Source organism: Dendrobates tinctorius, unplaced genomic scaffold (assembly GCF_039654945.1).
Source record: "Dendrobates tinctorius isolate UK_male_01 unplaced genomic scaffold, ASM3965494v1 ptg000120l, whole genome shotgun sequence".
Classification (NCBI taxonomy): domain Eukaryota; kingdom Metazoa; phylum Chordata; class Amphibia; order Anura; family Dendrobatidae; genus Dendrobates; species Dendrobates tinctorius.
In genome coordinates this window covers 27115253-27137311 of record NW_027361788.1, presented here as the reverse complement: position 1 = coordinate 27137311, position 22059 = coordinate 27115253, and positions in this window count along the sequence as shown.

The window sequence follows — 22059 nt, the reverse complement described above, 5'->3', positions numbered from 1 at the left end:
GCCAGTCTTTGCTGCAGATAGGATGTAAAGAAATTACTGTTAAAGTGGGGAGGGTGGAGTTAAAATCTCAAGGTCTGATAGTTGTGGATATTGATCGACGAGAATGTAATCCCATGATAAATCTTGGTACAAATGTAATTGAAAATTGTCTTTCCGAGGTTATTATCTTGTTGCAACAGGTGACTGAGACTGCTGGTTCCAGTGAACAATGAGTCCTGCAGAAAGAGATCAAGGCCCTGATGCAAAGACAACAGGTAGAACTCTCTGGCAGTGAAATTGGTAGTGTCAGAGTGAGAGTTGCTTTCCCCATTGCAATACCCCCCAGATGTGAAATGTTGATTTGGTGTCGGGCAGCCATAGGCCTCAGAGGGAAGTATTACCAGGCACTGGTAGAACCAGTGTATTCTGATAGCAGGCCCACTGTCCTGACAGCCAGAGGGGTGGTTGATGTACGTAAAGGGAGACTACCTGTACGCCTTTTGAATTGTGGGGCGGAGGAGGCCACAATACCTCGGTACGCCACAGTTGCTAAGCTGCTCACTGTTAATAACAACTCTTTGCAGGCAACAGAGCCCTTGGTCTCATCCGATCAGGTGGAGGACAATGGCTCTGTGAAGCAGATGGAAGAGTGGTGCCAGCAATTGCAGGTGGGAACTGACTCTACACCTTCATACCAGAAAAATGGGGTTTACAGAGTGACACAAGAAAATGAGCGGGTATTCAGCAAACACCCACTAGATTTTGGGCAGGCAAAAGGGGTCCAACATCATATCCCCACCAGAGACCATCCACCCATTAAGGAGAGGTACAGACCTATACCCCCAACACAATATCAATGTGCTAAGAGTATGTTGAGAGAGATGAAGGAAGCAGGGGTTATCAGAGACAGTTGTAGCCCCTGGGCAGCTCCAATAGTTTTTGTAAAGAAAAAGGATGGTACCATGAGAATGTATGTTGATTACAGGAAAATTAACAGCATTACACATAAAGATGCCTACTCATTACCCAGAATTGAAGAGTCATTAGCTGCACTTAAAACTGCTAGCTACTTTTCAACCTTGGATCTCACCAGTGGGTATTGGCAGGTTCTCGTGGCAGAGGCAGACAAGGAGAAAACAGCATTTACCACTCCAATGGGTCTCTGTGAGTTCAATTATATGCCATTTGGGCTCTGCACTGCCCCAGGAACATTTCAACGGCTGATGGAGTGCTGCCTGGGACACATGAACTTTGAGACAGTCCTAATTGTACCTTGATGATGTCATTGTTTTCTCCAAGACTTATGAAGACCACCTGGAGCACCTGGCCGAGGTGTTTGAAGCCTTGTCCAATTTTGGCCTAAAGGTGAAACCTTCCAAATTCCACCTCCTGAAGCCCAAGGTACAGTACCTCGGTCATGTAGTGAGTGCAGAAGGTGTGGCACCAGATCCTGACAAAGTCACAGTCATCCGGGACTGGCCAAAGCCCAGCAACCTCCATGAAGTACGCCAATTCCTAGGGTTGGTAGGCTACTACCAAAGGTTCATCAAAGACTTCATTGAAATAGCCACTCCTATGTAAAATCTCCTGGTGGGACAGTCCAAGAAAGATGGCACTCACAGGAGATGAAGTTCTGGCCTACCCAGATTATGACAAACCCTTTATGTTGTATACTGATGCCAGCAACGTGGGACTGGGAGCAGTATTGTCGCAGGTACAGAATGGCAAGGAAAGAGTGATCTCCTATGCCAGCAGGAAGCTGCGTCCCACTGAAAGGAACCCAGACAACTATAGTTCCTTCAAGCTGGAGTTCCTCGCCATAGTCTGGGCTGTGACTGAGAGATCCAAATATTACCTAGCTTCAGCCAAGTTTACCATCTTCACGGACAACAACCCGTTGACTCACTTGGACACTGCAAAACTAGGTGCACTGGAACAGCGATGGATGGCTCGGCTGTCTAACTATGAATTTACCATCAAGTACCAGGCAGGGCACAAGAATGCCAATGCTGATGCGCAATCCAGAATGCCTAATCTGCCAGATGCAGGAGAAGACCCTGATTCTCTTGAAGAAATAGAGTTGCCTCCCTTCCACCGGCCACTTGCGGCCCAACGTGCTCAAGGAGTGAGAAACAGACGGTCTGGCTTGAAAGAGGTCACCCTAAATCCATTGCCCCATCATGACTGGGCAGAAACTCAGGATAGTGACCCCGCAGTCCGCCTGGTGAAGGAGCTACTGTCACAAGCTGACTCACGCCCAGAGTCGAATGCTCCTGAAGAAACCCAGCAGTTGTGGAAGGAAAGAGGTCGGCTGTTCATCTATGAAGGAAAGCTGTGTCGGAGGAGTATCAATGCCCGCACTCATGAGCTGGTTTGGCAGGTGATAGTCCCAAAGAGAGAGGCATCAATGGTCCTGGAAGCATACCACAATGGAGCTGGACACTTCGGATGGAAAAAGTTGGAAACATTGCTCCGGGAGAGGTTCTACTGGGCTGGTATGAGGAAAGCCATTGAGAGGTGGTGCCGGGAGTGTGGACAATGTAACCTGCGCAGAAAGGATCGAAACAGCCAGCGAGCTCCTCTGCAGCCAATAGTAACCAAACAGCCACTCGAGTTGGTCGCCCTGGACAATGTGAAGCTGGTCCCAAGCTGGTCAGGCTACATCTATGCTCTTACCATTGTGGACCACTACTCAAGATTCCTGGTAGTTGTGCCTGTCAAAGATCAAACAGCCAGGACAGCAGCCAGAGCATTCCAAAAGCACTTCTGTAGACCACATGGATATCCTGAGCAAGTGCTTACAGATCAAGGTTCCGCCTTTGAGGCAGAAGTGTTCCAGGAATTCTGTAACTTGTATGGTTGTAAGAAGATCCGGACAACACCGTATCACCCACAGACCAATGGCATGTGTGAGAAGATGAACCAGGTAGTGATTGACCTACTGAAGACATTGCCTTTGGAGGAGGGGAATCCGTGGCCAGAAAAGTTGCCAGATCAGGTAGACCTCTACAACCATATTCCAGTGAACTCCACCAACTGTACTCCACAGAGGCATAGCGAGGGTTTCGGTTCAGGGGGGGTGAAACTTCTGAGTGGACCCCTAACTAGGTAACTGTGATTACAACTCGGTGACGCACCCTAATAGTGGATGTAGGAGATGACTGCGCTGTTACTGAAAATAATCACTATATAAAGACCAACATGGATATTACTGCAATATGATCAGTGGTAAATTCCAGTCCTACAAAACATATGTGATTACTGCACAGGTATAGTTGGTGTCTTACCGCTGACGTTCTTTCTGATGGAATCGGTCACTTTTCACGTCTTTTCCATCTGGCCCAGACCGACATGACAACTCCTCCAGCCACGGCTCTGCTACAGAGAATACAACAACGACACGTTTCACTTCTCATATTCCAGCCCCATCACCATGTATCCCCAACCTGCACAAACCACCCCAATGCTGAACCGCTGCTGCCGTATGTGTCCCTATTACTACACCTGATACCCCAATACTGAGCCACTGCTGCTGCCGTACGTGTCCCTATTACTGCACCTTATACCCCAATACTGAGCATCTGCTGCTGCCGTATGTGTCCCTATTACTGCACCTGATACCCCAATGATGAGCCGCCGCTGCCGTATGTGTCCCTATTACTGCACCTGATATCCCAATACTGAGCCGCTGCTGCCGTATGTGTCCCTATTACTACACCTGATACCCCAATACTGAGCCTCTGCTGCTGCCGTATGTGTCCCTATTACTGCACTTGACACCCCAATGCTGAGCCGCTGCTGCCGTATGTGTCCCTATTACTACACCCGATACCCCAATACTGAGCCTCTGCTGCTGCCGTATGTGTCCCTATTACTGCACCTGATACCCCAATGCTGAGACGCTGCGCCGTATGTGTCCCTATTACTGCACTTGATACCCCAATACTGAGCCTCTGCAGCCGTATGTGTCCCTATTACTGCACCTGATACCCCAATGCTGAGCCAATGCTGCCGTATATGTCCCTATTACTGCACTTGATACCCCAATACTGAGCCTCTGCTGCTGTATGTGTCCCTATTACTGCACTTGACACCACAATACTGAGCCTCTGCTGCCGTATGTATCCCTATTACTGCACTTGACACCCCACTTCCCGAGCCTTTGCTGCCGTATGTGTCCCTATTACTGCACCTGATACCCCAATGCTGAGCCGCTGCTGCCGTATGTGTCCCTATTACTGCACATGATACCCCAATGCTGAGCCACTGCTGCCGTATGTGTCCCTATTACTGCACCTGATACCCCAATACTGAGCCGCTGCTGCCGTATGTGTCCCTATTACTGCACTTGATACCCCAATGCTGAGCCGCTGCTGCCGTATGTGTCCCTATTACTGCACCTGATACCCCCTATGCACACATGGCTCTGCTCCACACCCCCTATACACACACAGCTCTGCTCCGTACACCTTGTATACATGCGGCTCTGTTCCATACACCTTGTACACATGCGGCTCTGTTCCGTACACCTTGTACACACGCAGCTCTGTTCCGTACACCTTGTACACATGCACCTCTGCTACGTACATGCTGTACACACGCGCCTCTGCTACGTACATGCTGTACACACGTGACTCTGCTACTTACACGCGGTACAAATGCGGCTCTGCTCCGTACACTTTGTACACACCTGGCTCCGCTCCGTGCACTTGTACACATGCGGCTCTGCTCCGTACACCTTGTACACATGCAACTCTGCTCCCTACACCCCGTACACACTCGGCTCTGCTCCGTACACGCTGTACACATGCGGCTCTGCTCCGTACACGCTGTACACATGCGGCTCCGCTCCGTACACCTTGTACACACACAGCTCTGCTCCGCACACCCCGTACACACGCGACTCCGCACCATACACCTCGTACACATACGGCTCCAATCCGTACACCCCGCACACACACGGCTCTGCTCCGTACACCCCGTACACACATGGCTCTGCTCTGTACACCCCGACCCGTACACACTTGGCTCTGCTCCGTACACAAACGGCTCCGCTCACCCCATACACACGCGACTCCGCTCCTCTGTACACCTCATACATGCATATCTCTGCTCCATACACCTTCTACACACATGGCTCTGCTCTGTACACCTCATACACACACAGCTCTGCTACATCCACCCTGTAAACCCCTCCTGAGCCCACACAGAAACTTACTTCACCTCATCCAGCACCATGACAACCAGCACAGCAGCAGCAGCAGCAGCCGCTTAAGCCCCTGATTATGTGACCCCTTGACTCCGCCCCTCCCGTAACCTCATCACAGGTCCTGTGCGCACAGAATAGCCCAGGATGACATTGCTGGCTGTGAGTGGGGGGTGCACTGCTGGCATCGGGGCCCCCCCACCGCCTTCTTAGGGGCCCATAGCGGCTGGGCGGCAGAGTAGGGAGATCGATTGCACGCCGATACAGTTACAGTAGCGTAGCTCTGGTGGGTCCCCTCAGAGCTCGGGGCCCGGGGTGACCGCCCCCTCTGCCCCCCCGGTAGCTACGCTACTGGTGCTCCAGCATACCTAATGAGAGCGAGGCCTGGTAAACTGCTTATTGATTTGGACATGGGAGTCCTTACACCTGAGGTGACATCCCCAGATGCTGACTGGGATACAGAAAGACAACAGCAGTACAGAAGAGTACAAGAGTGTGTGGAAAAGAGTCTAGCTCAGGCAAGACAAAAGCAAGAAAGGCACTACAATCAGCATGCACCTGCAGTTCCCTTGTCACCAGGAGAACAAGTCCTCAAGAGGAAAAGAAGACTGCATAAGCTGGATGATCAATGGGAAGCTGAACCTTATACCATTCTGCCCCCAAATTTTGACAATACCAAGGTGTGTCTTATTAACAAAGATGGAGGAGAAACCTCAGCAGCAATATCAAGGGATCATTTGAAATTATATCGTGACCAGTTTAAAGAAAGAATGGAAGAACAAGATAACATCCAGCCCATAGAAGAAGAAAAAGTCAGCACCATACTAGGAGAATTCCCTGAAAATTGGACTAAAGTAAATGATGCAATAGTGGTGCCAGTGTTGACATTTCCCCAATTGGTAGCACAGGAAGAAGTGACTCAAGAAAATCCTGTAGATCAGGAAAATCAGGCAGCAGATGCCACACCAGCAGTGGAGCCAGAGAACCCTCGCCCTGGCAGTGGTGAACCTGACAATCTAGTATCCCTGTGTTACATAGAACCACCAGTAGTGTATCCAGTACGTTACACACCACACCAGTATTACGCAGGTCTACCCGTGCTACACAAGGTATACCACCCATCAGATATCGTATCTAGCTAAGTTTATGTAAATGTTGAAATTGTGTATATATGTAACTGTTTTCAAGTTTTGTGCCTACAGGTAACCTGTAACAGTTTCCTTTGGAATTTGCCAGTTTTGTTTTATGGACATTGTACCACAGGACTTGTGTGGTCACCAATCTGTATATAGTTCACCATTTGCCTGGGAATGGACCATGGACATTGATGCTTGGACTTGTCATCATAGGACTGTTTTTGGAGCTTGTGGTTCTTGTACATTTTTCATTTTTTTCAAAATCTTGTACAATTATATTTGTTATATGTTATTCATGTTTTCTTTTATCAGCCCAGGAGTGCTGACTTGCACTAGGGGGGAATGTGGCGCCCCCAGGAGTATGGCCGCCACAGTGGCTTTGCCTTCCTCCAGGGAGGGTGAGGTCATGCTTGGAAGCAGTGAAGGGTGTCTCTCGCAGTTAACCTATACATGCAACACAGTTCCACTCCAGGCCAGCAGGGGGGACTCTGAACCAGAATTGAAGGGAGGAGTGCTCTCTGAGGGCCAAGAGGAAGGAGTTGACAGTTAGTGTGAGGAGGTCCATGTGTGCAGACATGTGGAGAGAAGCTGGAGGTTGAGCTGAGGAAAGAGAGCTCCCTCACAGTGAGAGCACATGAACTGGAGCCTGGTCTCCACGGTTGTATGGATACTAATGGTCCTGCAACAGACACCAGAGGAGTAGGAGGCTGTAAATGCCCTACTCCCATATAAGACTCGGAGGCACAACAGCACAGAGTGAGCCAAGAGAGGAATAGCGGCTACAGCTGTCTGCCATACGAGGAGTGCTAGTAGAAGAGAGTTAGGAGGAACTTCAGTGTAACTCAGTACTAGGAGTACTTCACCCTTAAAGGCGCTAAGAAGGAGACTGCACAGCCGATCTGCTGAGAGGGAATCCCTGAGCTGCTTCCAGGCTTTCCTGCTCCAGTACCATCTGTAATCAGGACCCTGGACTGCATTTATCAAGTAAAGGTACAGAAATTGCACCCTGCTGTGTCTTTGTCTGCTTCCTACCCTTCCGGCACTGCTACATCCCCGTGCCAACCACATCTACACTGCCCTGGGACTACAGCTTCACCTGTGGGGAGCTTTTACATCTTTGCTGTACCATACCTTCAGTCCCAGTGGATCTGCATGCAGCGTCGGCTTAACATCTCACTTGCCGAACACCACAGGTGGCGTCACGAACTATTCCATTAACTACATTCCACCATTCAAACTTCCCCTATTAATTGGGCGCCCAGGGCCACGGACCGGGTCACAGCTGCTGTGACACATCCCGCCGACACCGGCCCGGTACCGAGTACCCCACAGCCCTGGGAGGGCGACCCAACTATGCCCTTTTTTGAGGTCAAGGGTAGTAATGTACCGAGCCAGCCCTAGCCTCTCAATTAATTCATCAACCTGGGGCATCAGGTAGGCATTGGTCTTAGAAACCTCGTTCAGCTTCTGATAGTCATTGCAAAATCCCAATCCCCATCTGGTTTCGGCACTATGACTATCAGGCTGGACCAGCCGCTCTTGGATCCTTCGATGACTCCCAAGCTCAGCATCCGCTTCACCACTTTGGAGGTCACCTCTCGGCATGCTTTGGGAATCCGGTATGGCTTCAAGTTGACTCGGACATGAGGCTCCGTCATTACGTCATGCTTTATGACCTTCATACAACATGGAAAATCAGAGAACAGGTCTCTGTTATGCTGAAGCAATTCTTGGCACTGCAGCTTCTGCGAGCGAGACAAGGTGTCAGCCACCTTAACATCCTCTGCATGGACATCGGACTTGGCCATCAGACAAGGAGCTTCCATGAGTTCTCTGTGCTGCCACAGTTTGATCACGTTCACGTGGTACACCTGGTAGGGCTTCCACGTCCCCAGTTGGTGGACTTTGTAGTTGACCTCACCAACTTTCTCCACCACCTCATAGGGACCCTGCCACTTGCCCAGCAATTTGGTCTCAACTGTGGGCACCAGCACAAGTACTCGTTCCCCCTGGGTTGAACTGTGTTACCATGGCTGACCTATTATACATGCTGGACTGGGATTCCTGAGAATTGAGGAGGTGCTCCTTCACAATGGGCATCACGTTAGCAATCTTCTATTGCATCAGGGTAACATGCTCTACCATGCTTCTATAGGGGGTGGTTTTAGCCTCCCAGGATTCCTTTGCCACATCCAGTTGATATTATGGCCACAATATGTAAGCTCGCAGCCCACAACACGGGTCCTCACACTTGCGAGTCCTACCACTATACATGAAAAAATGTTAGTGGTAGGACTTGCAAGTGTGAGGACCCATGACATGGGTTGTGAGCTTACATATTGTGGCCATAATATCAACTAATACCTTACATATATTGATATGTTTTTGTGCACATTATCTATTTTTCAGGGTGCAGTTGGGCTCAGATGGCTCTGTAACTGTGGCCTCTGTTCACACAGGATGCATTTGAGAGGCACTGAGCAGCCCGCCTGATCTAAAAGTATGGGCATTGTTAATAGGCTGTAAGCCGGATGCTCTGCATTACCAGTTTGAATAATAATAATCTTTATTTTTATATAGCGCTAACATATTCCGCAGCGCTTTACAGTTCACACACATTTTCATCACTGTCCCCGATGGGGCTCACAATCTAAATTCCCTATCAGTATGTCTTTGAAGTGTGGGAGGAAACCCACGCAAACACGGGGAGAACATACAAACTCCTTGCAGATGTTGTCCTTGGTGGGATTCGAACCCAGGACCCCAGCGCTGCAAGGCTGCAGCGCTAACCACTGAGCCACCGTGCATACAGATTCTATTTTGTGTGCACTAGTATACTTAACAATCACCCCCTCCATGGGTTGGTAGGTTGAGAGTGATTGCTATATTGGTATTAGTGCACCTGTGTTGCTACCATAATTACTTGGGTCCACTGCACCCTGATAGTGCATTTGTTTTGAGCCCTAGGCAGGTAAGCATCTCTGCCTTTTTTCAGTGATTTTTTCACAACTCCCTCATGACCTTGGACATGAAGGGGGTCCGTTGGTCCATCAGTATCTCCTTCGGCCGCCCGGTTCGGGAGAAGATATGGATCAGCTCCTAGTCTTATTTTGCTTTAATTATTGTATTGTTAATGTTGTTACTTATGACTAGAGTTGAGTGACTTTGGTCGGATCGGGTTTCGTGAAACCCGAATGAAACAAAATTTGAGTCGGATGAAACTGGTCCGACTAGGGCAAAAAAAGTCGGAGTTTCGTCCGAAACCCGACCCCAAAGCAAGTCAATGGGGAATAAAAGTCGGCATTGAGTGGATGAATGTCATCCGCTCAATGCCGACTTTTATTTCCCATTGACTTGCATTGGGGTCGGGTTTCAGACAAAACTCCGACTTTTTTTTGCCCTAGTCGGACCAGTTTCATCCGACTCAAATTTTGTTTCATTCGGGTTTCACGAAACCCGATCTGACCAAAGTCGCTCAACTCTACTTATGACGATTGTGTTTGAAACTGTTAAACTGTAAAGCGCTGCAGAATATGTTGGCGCTATACAGTATAAATAAAGATTATTATTATTAGAAATACATTTAGCAGAGGCATTTCTTAAGGGTACCGCCTCTGGGTAGCATAATCCAAGAACACCAATATGTGTTGATGTTCTCTTGCAGATTTTACCAAGGGTCCCACCAGGTCCATCGCTATCCGCTCGAATGAGACCTCAATGATGGGCAATGGTACCAGAGGACTGCGGAAGTGGGCCACTGGGGAGGTCAGCTGGAATGTGGAGCAGGAAAGACAGTAGTTCAGGATTTCTGTGTAACACCCGGGCCAGTAGAACCTCTTCAGAATGGGTCTTATCTGCCTCCAGGTGACCACCCAACACATGGGAATGAGCCATGTCTAACACCTTGCGTCTATAGGGCCCTGGCACTAGTAACTGCTCTATCACCACACCCTTTGGCTAGGTTATTCTATAAAGTCGATCCCCAATTACAGCAAAATGAGGGAACAGATTGTCGGCTGCATCTCCTAAGGCACAACATTTAATACAGTAACATTTTCAAACGCCCCTTTAAGAGTTAGGTCCCTGAGTTCCAAAAGTTTACCCCGGACATCTCCAGCTCAGGGACGTTGGCCTCAGTGGATGCTGAATTATCCTCATCACCAACAAGTACACGGAAACCTGTCATTCGCAACCTGCGACGAGGTTTCTTTGCGAGCAACCTGCCTGTTGTCCAGACAACCAGATGTCCTCCCTTTTCCCCACAAGTCCCAAAATGACACAGTCCCAAAATAATACAAAGTCACGCCCTATTAGAATAGGGTGTAACAGGTCCTTGACCATGCCAACCTCATGGGACTCTGCTAAGGTTTGTGTTGATGACCACTTGGGCCATGGGATAGTCTTTAGCATCGCCATGGATACAGCGGCCGCCCACCCTTTTTCCAGGAATCAGTCGATGGGGAATGGTAGCCCTCACTAGGGTTACCAAACTCCTTGAGTCCAGCAGACCAGTCACTTTCACCCCGTTTACTGTTACGGGACATGCTTGCGGCCCCTCTCCTGTTTGAGGGACATCACTGCAGGCAGGTATGCAAAATATGAGCAGCGCCATCCTGTGCTGCAGTCCATTGGCTCAGTGCTCATGGGACAACGGGCGGCTATGTGGCCAGGGGTATGACACCTCCAACAAATTACACTATGGGAAGGGACCTTGGACACTAACTCCGGTGCTCTTGGCTGCCCCCAGGTGTGGCTCTATCTCCCCTCTTTTGGGTGTCAGCCCTGCTTTGGGAACCCCAGTATGAAGACACAAGTGTTGGTGTAATGTGTATTGTGACATGCGTTATTAGTGATAGTGTTGTAGTTTGATTGACAGTAGGGAGAGTTAGGGCTAATGATTGGGACTAGCCCAGAATGTGAGGGGCTAAAGTGAAGGGACAGAGACTGTTTCCTGGCAGGAGATCAGATTGGGCTCAGCCTGCAGCAGGAGCAGACCTATGGTCTGTTAAGTAAGCAGGGTCGTATGACGAGGGTGTCCCTGAAGTAAGTGGAGACTGTGAGAACGGATAGTGAGATCCAAGAAGGAGGCAAGAGAAAGTGACACAAGGTGTGAGTGATTCTCCAGAGACAGGATCTGGGGCAGGAAACCTAGCATCGTAATGCTGAGCTTGAAAGTCCATAAGGGAAGGGGATGGAACAGAATAGGGAATGTGAGACGAAGAGATTGCCCCAGGCGGTAGTTCCAAGGCATCAGCGAGCAGAGAAGCTGAACAATGGCCAAAGTAGCCAGGTAGCTCCCAGGATGTGGAACTGCGGGTTGAAGTACAGTACTCTCACTAACTGATGGTAGTACCGTTGTTGGGAACGAGGGAGATTCCTGAATTTCCATGCTGTGTGACGGTGAAGACAGAGAACTAAATAAGGCTAGAAAAAATATGTATGCGGATGTTTCATGTATTAAGAGAAACGTTCATAGAAGTTATGCACCAGCTAATTGTTGAATATAATTCCCACCAAGTTATTGTTCAGTAAGAGACAGCTCCTTTTTAAGTGGTGATCTCCCTCATTGAACTTTGTAAGACCTGGTCTTGGCCAGCCGAAGTCACCAGTATCATGCGGATAGCAAGGGTGTAGCATGCCTGTAGACAAAGTCCACAAACCCAGCCAGGACTCCCTTTTTCATGTAGTGTGGAAGATGAGTACCTCGCCCACAGCTGCCCCACGCCATGTTACATCCGCTTTACAGTTTGGTGGTGGAGAGATAATGCTATGGTATTGTTTTTCAGGCCTCGGCTTCGGCCTGTCAGGTCCAGTGAAGGGAAATCTTCATGCTTCAGCACAAGACATTTTGGACAATTACATGCTCCCAAGTTTGTGGGATCAGATGGCCCTTTTCTGTTCCCCATGACTGTGTCCAATGCACAATGCAAGATCCATAAAGGCATGATTAGGGGAGTTTATGGAAGCAGTAAAAGTTCTGACACTCCAGAGCCAGGACCTCAAGCCCATCCAACACCTTTGGAATCAACTAGAACAGAGATTGTAAGCCTGGCTTCTCCCCAACATCAGGGTCTGACCTCACAAATGTTGCTGGATGAAGGGGCAAAATTTCCCACAGACACTTCCAAAATCTTGAAGAAATCCTTCCCAGAGGAGCAGGAGCCATTATAGCAGCCATTGGGAGACTAACTCTATAATAATGGTTATAGATTTTGAATGGGATGTCATAAAAGGTGTAATGTGTAGGTGTTCCAATACTTACTTTATGTATGACCAATGTCATATAGTGTAGTAATCCTGAACATATTTTCACAGTTTTCCCAGACTTGGAACAAAATGAAATAGTATATATAATAATAAAAAGAAACCCAAACAATTTTTTTTGTGTATTTTCTTACGCCCCTCTTATAGCAACAAGACAAAAAAAGAATGATTTCTTGCATGAGACGCCGTGGGGGGGTTCACACGTCTACCAGATGAAAGCCACTGCTTCGCGAAAAACTAAATTTACACGCAATGTAAGCAGTTCCCTAAACAATATCGCACATAGCAAACAATAGCAGGTGACACGGAAAGTGAACAGTACAAGGGAGGGACTGAAGAAACATAGCAGCGCCAGAGATGTAGAGATCACACACAACACATACAAATAGGAAAATATCTACGGTAATAAATGACCTCACTACACAACCATATCAGGGACCTCACCGCTCGCCTGCTGCCCTACAAGCTGGCTGTTTTTGAGTGGCTTGGGAGACATTGCTGGTCTGAAAATGCTCCCTGCAGGAAACAGAGAGACAGATATTTTTGGGATATAATTGTGCAAGTAACTCACAATAGGAATAAATGGCAGGGGGCATTTCCCGTCTGTCACCCAACATATGAGTGGCGACAGTTAAGGGTCAGGAAGTGCCCTGTCTGCGTCCCTTATAACTGCGTCCTATCCAAATAAGTCAAGAGACATGGTGTCACAGGGAGAAGGGGGGAGCACATGGCTGCTGCTAAATACGAGAAAACATGGATGAGGGGAAATACGTCATATGCAGACACGAGACAGCTGAGTAATCCAGAACAGTCAGGGCACATTGTGGGATTTTCTGTAATGGCCAATATATTCTGCATAGTGGAGAAGATGATGATGGATTTATTATAGAGGGATGAGACTTCAGATGGACAATGTCAACAATTAACACTAAATTGATCCTTCATCTTTCCTTATAGAGGCATAGTAGCCATACACCGCTATGGAGGCATCTTAGGCTGGCGATCACACAGTTTTTAGGACTGTGAGATTCTCTGTACTGCCAGGTCTTTGATGTGATAATAGATTCCATCTAATTCAGCCTCCTATAAAGTTGACATTAGAGCAGTGGTGTGCCACCACCATGACTGTGTGGGGTTCGGCAGTGGGTGGTCCCACCTGGTGTCAGCCCACTTTTCCAAACATCTGCTGCATATGTATGTTGGAAGTTGGGAGAATATGATTACAGTGGCCATCCATGCTGATCCCATCGGGTGTTGGCTGTTTTACACAGCAGATATATGCCTGTATTGCTACAATTGGAGCTAGCTCTGATTGTAGAAGTTTATCCCTTTAGATCAGTGATGTACACTTCCAGTCCTGAATTGCCACGTGACTTTTTTCAGCCAATGAGAGAAGCCGAGCGTAGTGTAGCTGGAGCGTAGCTGGAGTGGGAGTGGGAGAGAGAGAGAGGGAGAAGAGAGAGGGAGAAGAGAGAGAGAGAAGAGAAAGAGAGATTTCGCCGCCTCGAAGGTTAAAATTCATGCCAGGTGTGTTTACAGTCCTCCACTCACTGCCGACTTTTCTCCCCATTGACTTGCATTGGGTTTCGTGTTTCACGACTTTTCCCGACTTTTCCCTATAGTCGGTCGATTTCATTCGACTCGACTTTTGAGAAAGTCGAGTTTCATGAAACCCGACTCGGCCCTAAAAAAGGCAAAGTCGCTCATCTCTAGTGTGTTGTATGTGTCTGTGTGTATGTTGTGTGTGTATGTATGTCTGTGTGTTTGTTGTGGCCTCTCTGACCATTCCCGCCACCTGCGCACTGCAGTACTTGGCTCTGCCCTCAGTAGGGCAGATCAATATGCCTGCGCAAGAGCCACGGCACGAAGCAAGGAAGATGACGACATCGCGTGAATATGGACCTCCCCTGGGTGAGTATAATAAAACTTGTTTTTCTTATCTTTCAGGTTAGATCGGAGGCTTATCTACATCATTATAGAATGCTGTATATAAGCCCTGAAAGGCGGCAGCCGCAGCTTATAGCTGAAAAATGAGGTGACAGGTTCCCTTTAATTCCCAGTTCCCTTAAAGGGGTTATTTGGGACTTGAATCGATGACCTATCTGTAAGATAGATTGTCAGTATGAGATCGGTGGGGTCGGACACCTGGCACCCCCACGATCAGCTGAAATCTGCTACGGCAGTTGCAGATACATGATAAGCATACATAATCGGCCGCTGCCTCTGGTCTATAAGACGCACACAATATTTAGCAAGATTTCTGTTGTTAAAAAATGTGTCCTATAGTCTAGAAAGTACAGTTAGTGACAATCACGCTTTATCTAAGAAATGCATCTTATCCCCCAACATCTTATGCTGGACTATGTCCGTCATAACTCGGCTTCCCACCTTTCACCCAGGGTCGCATGCCGAACCCCATCTTTATGGGCATATGATGGCTGTGTTATTCAGCCATCATATGCCTCTAAGGCTGGTTTCACATTTGCGTTTTTTAGCGCTGGAAAAAAACGCATACCTGCGCATGCGTTTTTTCCCCTATATTTAACATGGGTGCGCATACCTGCGCACTGGTAAGCGCATGTATGCGATTTTCATGCGCTGCGTTTTTTTGGGGTGTGCGTTGGTATTTTCCAGACGCAGCATGTTGCATTTTTTGGCCCTGCAAAAAAGCGCATGCGCACATATGCGCACGTTTTGCGCTAAAAATGGCCATTATAGCCTATGGATGCGCATATGTGCGCACTGGCATGCTCATGTATGCGTTTTTTTGCATATGCGTTTTTTTTTTTTAACCATGGAATTTAGGGGTTTGGGTTAGAGTTAGGGTTAGTTAAGGGGGTTTAGGGTTAGGGTTAGGGTCAGGGTCAGGGTTAGGGTTAAGTATGGTTTGGTTAAGGGTTAGGGTCAGGGTTAGGATTAGGGTTAAGTATGGTTTTGTTAAGGGTTAGGGTCAGGGTTAGGGTTAGGGTTAGGGTTAGGGTCAGGGTTAGGGTTAGGGTTGGGGTCAGGGTTAGGGTTAGGGTCAGGGTTAGGGTTAAGTATGGTTTTGTTAAGGGTTAGGGTCAGGGTTAGGGTCAGGATTAGGGTTAAGTATGGTTTTGTTAAGGGTTAGGGTCAGGGTTAGGGTTAGGGTTAGGGTTAGGGTCAGGGTTAGGGTTAGGGTTAGGGTCAGGGTTAGGGTTAGGGTCAGGGTTAGGGTTAAGTATGGTTTTGTTAAGGATTAGGGTCAGGGTTAGGGTCAGGATTAGGGTTAAGTATGGTTTTGTTAAGGGTTAGGGTCAGGGTTAGGGTTAGGGTTAGGGTCAGGGTTAGGGTTAGGGTTAGGGTTAGGGTCAGGGTTAGGGTTAGGGTTAGGGTTAGGGTCAGGGTTAGGGTTAAGTATGGTTTTGTTAAGGGTTAGGGTCAGGGTTAGGGTTAGGGTTAGGGTCAGGGTTAGGGTTAGGGTTAGGGTTAGGGTCAGGGTTAGGGTTAGGGTCAGGGTTAGGGTTAGGGTTAGGGTTAGTTAGGGTTTAGGGTTTGGGTTAGGGTTAAGTATGATTTGGTTAAGGGTTAGGGTCAGGGTTAGGGTTAGGGTTAGGGTCAGGGTTAGGGTTAGGGTCAGGGTTAGGGTTAGTAAAGTCATGGTTTGGGTAGTGTGAGGGGCCACCTAAAAATGTTGGAAAAAAACGCAAACGCGGTAAAAACGCACTAAAAACGCATACAAACGCATAAAAACGCTGCGTTTTTTTCATGCATGCTCATAAAAATGCTTGAAAAAAACGCAGCAGTTGTATGCTTATGTATGCGTTTTTTCAATGCGTTTTTTTGCGGGAAAAACGCGCTGCAAAAAAAAGCAAGTGTGAAACTAGCCTAACAGCGGTGGGTCACCCACCACTGTTAACCTGTTAAATGCCATAGTCAATCTGTGACAGCTGTATTAAATATTCACTGGCAGGGGGACACGCCGTTCTATCGCCTCATTGGCGCACCTGTGACGTGATCGCAGAGGATCCCTGTGACTGTCACCACCGTACTCCTGTGAAAGCTGCCTATGGCTGCTGTTTATAGGAGACTGTGATTTCTGCTACATATAGCAATGCTGTATGTAGCACAAGCAATCAGATCTTCGCAGGTACAAGTCCCCTAAGGGGACTAACAAATACAGTGAAATGTTTTAAAAAAAAGTTTTAAAAAATATGAGAAAAATAAAAGTTCAAATCACCCGTTTTCCTCCATTAAAAATGTAGAAATATAAAAATTAAAAAATACACATATGTGATATTGCTGCGTTTGTAAAAGTCAGATCTATCACAATATAAATTAGTTTGATCAGTAAACAGCCTAACTAGAAAATAAAATAAAATTCTAGAACTGCAGTCTTTCTGTCATTGCAACAAGAGAAAAAAATGTGATGACAGATGATTAAAACATCGTATATATCCCAAAATAATATCAATATAACATCGGTTCGGGTGCAAAAAACAAGCCCACACATGGCCATATCAGCACAAAAATAAAAAAAGTTATGGCCATTAGAATAAGGGAAGGAAAAAACGGAAGCTCAAAAACGAAAAAATTGCCTGGTCCTAAAGAGGTTAAAGGCATTTTACTGTAATGTGTGATAATAACACATGAAGCTTTACTACCTCCTGCCTCTCCAGTTCTGACTTTTCACTGCTGCCTCTGATCTTTAGTCACTGGCATCAGGGGTGACGTCATGACTGCAGTTCTGCAGCCAATCACTTGGCTCAGTGGCCCATGCCGGCAGAGCTTCTAAGCTCAGTGAATGACTGCAGCAATGGATTGTGCTGTGTAGTTGATCCATCACCGCTGCCGCCTGTCAAAATAGACCATAGGACGTACTGAAGATCCAGGCCTGGAGCAGCAAGGAAAAAGTGAAGCTCTGTGTTTTTTTTCTACCAATGGTAGCCTCATATATAGTTATTACCTACCAGCCTTCATCACTCGCCAGCTCTTATACTCATTTGGTTGATTTCACCTCTTTGTTGGAAGCCCTATTAGGAGCCTCCATCACAGATCTTATCATATAGGACGACCGCTCAGCGAACAGCTATTTGGCCGCTGTTCACATGACGTAAGCCGATGTTATATACAGCAATATGCAGCAGGACACAAGATCCAGGGAAATATCCGATCGCCAGCAATGGGGTCAGGAAGGAATTTTTTTTCCCCCTGAAGCAGAACTCTTTGGGGGGTTTTCTTTGCCTTCCTCTGGATCTTTAGGTCCCAGTGGCTCTCAGGTGGTCTCCAATGACCGCAGCTCATTCTGTGGTCTCCATCGGGGCCAATCTGAGAGTCACTGTGACCATCGTTTAATTTTTTTAAAGGGCCAGTAATATTTTCATTACAATGTGGCTTATTGCTATTCCAATAAAAAAAATATTCTATATACAAATATATTGTGCTGTGTGTTTTTTTCCTGGATTTCACCTTATACTGTGACGATGATGGGAGTGATCACTACTACCCTGAATATTCCACAACTAAACCGGGAAGTATAGGGGGCTCCATACACATAGAGAAGATGTCATAATGTTAACGCCGGTACAAAAATACATTACAGTTGTTATAGGGCTCAGTCTGTCATGGGGGCACTAACATGGTATACGGTACGTCTTACACAACATACTGCAGAGAGAAGACTGAAGACCGGGACACAGAGCCACAAAATACAGAAGACTCAGGGTCTTGTGTAAAAGTAAAAAACAGAGGAAAGAAGTTCAACAAGGACCAAACCAGGAGTGAGGCCTCAGTCATCAGTGGCCACTGTTCCCATGGAATGGCCGACATTTACCAACCGTTCTGCAGCCACTTGTTTACCTTTGTCCAACACCTCCGTCAGTCCTTGCCGTTATTAGGCCACTACTGAAATTCTTTTCTAACTATACACAGACACATACAGTAGGTACAAACCATGTATGCCACCATCACTGTACACAACCAGAGTCCTGTTCCGAACCAGTGGCCTTTACAATTCAAGTATAAGTGGGCTTAACCAAGGGTCTGTCTCTATAAGAGAACCACATGCTTGCAACTTGGAACAGCAGTAATACAGTAACACCAGATTAATATTCTTTTGTCACAGAGATGACATGCAGCGAACCTTCTTAGAAAGGAGAATTGGACTCTGACATTCCCTAATCAATAAGTACTCACACAATTGGAGGGAGAAATTGCTAGTCCTTCATGCACCATGGTAAGTGTCCAGTGGTGTCCACTCTTGGTCTAAATTGGCTCTTCAGATTGCATGGCGACGAATCCTAGGGCCACATACCTTCAGGAAAAAGTTCTAATAAGAGAACGGTACCTTGAATTATGGAGAACACAATAATATTTTCCATATTATTCTATTGAGTTATATTCAGGATATTTTTTTTTTAAAGTTTGGTACTAAGAAGGTATAAAATAAGGTGAATTAGACTCTGACATTACCTAAGCAATGAGTACACATATAATTGGAAGGACAAATTGCTAGCCCTTGCTGCACCATGGTGTGTGTCCAGTGGTGACCACTCTAAAGGTACTGTCACACTTAGCGATGTACCAGCGATCACGACCAGCGATATGACGCTGTCAGGATCGCTGGTACATCGCTAAGTGGTCGCTAGTGAGCTGCCACACAGGCAGATCTCACCAGCGACATCGCTGGGGATGGTGGTCGCTACTTACCTGTCACACCAGGCGATCCTGCGTCCTCCCGCCCGGCTCCACGGGTCGCTCGTCGTCACAGCAGGAAGCGCTGCAGGAAGCTGACAACGAGAAACAGTCCAGCCTGTTCTCGTGCGATCAGCGATAATCAGCGGGGGAGCCGGTTATAGGTAAGTATCACACACAGCGATATCGCTAGCAATATCGCTATAACGTCACAAGTTATAGCGATATTGCTAGCGATATCGCTTAGTGTGACAGTACCTTTAGTCTATGTTGGCTCTTTCATTTGCATGGTGATAAAAAATCACAGCCACATACCTTGAGGATAAACATCTCATAAAGGCACGGCACTTTTGAAGTGGCTTTTACAATGTAAGCCCAAGTAGCGTCAGAACAAGGCTCCATTGGGTTACATTGGAAAAGTCACTTCTGAGGATCTGGCTAGTTGGAATTATGATAAGGTCACTGAGATGAGGAGCAGAATGGCGCTGGATCCCAAAATAAGTGGTGGTAGGTGAATATATTAAAACACTCAAACTACTAAATATAATAACAGGTGGAGTACAATTCGTAACATTCTTGATAAACATTGGTCAATACTTAAGACTGAGCCAGTACTCCCAGAGAGACCACTAATGACTGCAAAGCATAGTAGGAGTCTGGGGGACCTTCTTGTTAAGAGCCACTATGTGGCGAATCCATATTTTCCTTTATAAACTGGGAGACCACGTCTTGGCTGCTTTCCTTGTGGATCCTGCTTGGCATGTCGAAATATAGAAAGGGCAACAAATTTTCCAAATCTGAGAATACATCTCATGCAGCAGTGATTTTGTTGTGTATTATGCGACATGCCCCTGTGGTCTAATATACGTGGAATTGACATCCAGGGAACTATGGGTTAGATTCAGGGAGCATGTCAGAGATATTAAGGCAGCTCAGACAAGTGTCGACATAGTGTCCTTAAAGACCATTCCCTGCCATTTCAGGCTGTGTCATGGCTGCGATTCGGATCTTTTAAAAATACGCGGCATTGACCGCATACGTGGTGGTATTACGGGAGGTGATTTGAGGTGCAGGTTGGCGCAGCTTGAGTGTCGGTGGATAATAAGACTGAATACTATGACCCCTTCAGGTCTTAATGAGAAGCTAAGCTTTTCATCTTTCTATAATATGGATAGAATTCTTGGACCTTATGCCTTTCTATTGATGTTCGTTTAATAAATGCCTCTGGAATACATTCTTAATTCATTAAATTTTAACTGTGTTTTTGTGTTTTTTTTTAGTTTTTTCACTAGCAGATGTTATCTTGGCATTTAACCTGCTCTTTAGTTCTAATTTCCCTCATGATGATGTTTTAACCACCAGCTAGTTGTGGATATAGTGAATGATTCTATGCGATATACACTGCTCAAAAAAATAAAGGGAACACTTAAATAACAGAATATAACTCCAAGTAACGCAAACTTCTGTGAAATCAAACTGTCCACTTAGGAAGCAACACTGATTGACAATCAATTTCACATGCTGTTGTGCAAATGGAATAGACAACAAATAGAAATTATTCGCAATTATCAAGACACCCTCAATAAAGGAGTGGTTCTGCAGGTGGGGACCACAGACCACATCTCCATACCAATGCTTTCTGGCTGATGTTTTGGTCACTTTTGAATGTTGGTTGTGTTTTCACACTCGTGGTAGCATGAGACGGACTCTACAATCCACACAAGTGGCTCAGGTAGTGCAGCTCATCCAGGATGGCACATCAATGCGAGCTGTGGCAAGAAGGTTTGCTGTGTCTGTCAGCGTAGTGTCCAGAGTCTGGAGGTGCTCCCAGGAGACAGGCCAGTACACCAGGAGATGTGGAGGGGGCCGTAGGAGGGCAACAACACAGTAGCAGTACCGCTACCTTCGCCTTTGTGCAAGGAGGAACAGAATAACATCCAAGTAGAGAAAAAATAGCCTTATGAGCCTATGCATTTTGAATCAATATTATTAAATGGTTCTTAGTCATGGCTTTACATTTAGCCTTAACTAATAACCACTTAATATCAGTTCAAAATATGCATGCCCCGAGGTTACAGTGTTAAAATGTCTTCATGTATAGCATTTGGGCCAGAGTTCTAGCTTCACAGCCAGCAGTTTTCCAAAATATAATAACATTTTACCTAGCAATTTGTAATAGGATCGTGTGCATTTTTCTGCAGACTTTGGCTGCACAGCAAAAAGAAAACAAACTACCTACCACAACTTGTAGCTGTTTGTTCACCTGAATCGGAGAGCCACCTCTTCTCTTTTGCGCATCAGATTGCTGTGTGATCTGGTGAGATCACATACTCAGACCTAATAGGCCTAGGAGGCAGAACACCACCTGAGTATCCGGCTAGTTGGGATCCACATTTCTTCTAAATTATAACCTCCTAACAAACCAATCCCTTCTACCTCTGATACTTTGCTGGGTAACTCTTTTAAATCACTGAACTCCGTTTCCTATATAGCTCTGCTATATCGCTGGGTAACCCTGTCTTATTGCTGTGCCAGCTCTATTTTGGACTCTGTTTCAAACGGAGCTCTGCGACATTGCTGGACCAGTTTTGTTGTTGAGCTTTTTATATCACACAGATCTGCTTCACTAGTTCTCATCATTAAAAGATTTCTGCTACACCACTTTCCTTGTCTTTCTTCTGTTGCGTAAATTGCCGTTTAGCCACATCAGCCTCCATTTTTCCAGCTGGATCACTTCGCTGCACCAACGCCATCTGTCCATGCTGCATTAGATCTCCTTTTAGGGTATGTGCAGACGTATGCAGAAAATTCCTGACTGAA